The sequence below is a fragment of the Penaeus monodon genome, chromosome 23 (genome assembly GCF_015228065.2).
Source record: "Penaeus monodon isolate SGIC_2016 chromosome 23, NSTDA_Pmon_1, whole genome shotgun sequence".
Classification (NCBI taxonomy): Eukaryota; Metazoa; Arthropoda; class Malacostraca; order Decapoda; family Penaeidae; genus Penaeus; species Penaeus monodon.
The window spans coordinates 20,143,963-20,145,239 of NC_051408.1; positions in this window are offsets into that span (position 1 = coordinate 20,143,963).

A 1,277-nucleotide genomic window follows, 5' to 3' on the forward strand; every position below is an offset into this window, starting at 1 on the left:
AAAAATATAATTATAGAAATGTTATACACACACTCAACACATATAAGAGCGTGATCGTAGTTTTATTTCTTTTTTTCTTGGAGATCATAAGGCGAGGCTTTAAGTGTCCAGTTTCGAATCATTTGCATGAGCGCAACATGTATGGACACGGGATTAGCAGCGGTCGCGTGTTCGTGGTGGCAGAGGCCCGCCTCCCCCCCACACCAGGATCAAGTGACTGCGGCGGGATAAGAAATGTAAATAAATTTGCATACTGGCTGAGGGCGCCCGGTGGGATGAGGGAAGAGTACACTGCATGAGGGGCGGGGGAGGGGCGGTAAAGGGGACGCTGGGTTTCTTGCTCCGAGAGTAATTAAGAGAGCTGGTTTCGGGGCAAGGTCTTTTGCACGGAATTAGCATCTCGTCAGCGAGGCCGGCGCGGCGAGCCAAATGGCTGATTTCCGCGAGCGGCGAGCGCCTTTTAGCGGGTTAGCCTTATTTGTTTGCAGTCGGGCAAATCACCCGCTTCCGGAGCGGAGACCAGCGGAGGGGGGGCGGGCAGGGAGGGGCAGGGGCCAAGCGACAGGCAGACGAATGGGAGCCGACCGGTCTCCAGCCAAGCGGACAGGTGCGCGAGGTCCTGCGGGGGAGGGAGTGGAGGGGGAGGAGAGGGTCAGCACTGGTAACACTTGGAGATTATCTCTTGTTCGGTGCCGTTTTAGAAGAGGTTCTGGCATGTTACAGGCGAGGTGTGAGTGGCAAGGAAAATTTGCGATTTCTTTTTCTTCCTTTTTTATAGAAGCAATTCAGGTAAATCTGAATATGAGCTATTTTGACGACTCATTATCGTGGTTTATATTTTTTATCAGTTCATCCTCGTGAGAAAATGTATTACGTAAAGTGAAAGGCGAATCACTTTGTTTTCCGAAGCAGTCGGACGAAAACGCTCATTTTTTCGTGTTTTTATGTTGTTGTTTTTTCACACGTAAAATGTATCACTGGCGGCGGAACATAACGTGTGCAGAGCCAAGCAAAAAGGCGCATAATTAGGCGCTCTTTTTACTCAAGTTGGAGACATATCGGCCCGTCGCTGGCTCGGCTTGTGCGCTTATGCTTGGGATTTGGGCGACTTTGCAAGTATTCTTTTTCTTTAAATGTTTTTATTTACGTGGTTGCGCTTGATAGGAGATTAAGGGGACTAGAAACGCATTGCGGGATATTAATGGTAATAATGTTATAGAAGCTAGTAGGAGGATGGTTACAGTATTGCTAGGAATAGTTTATTACAGATTTTTGTC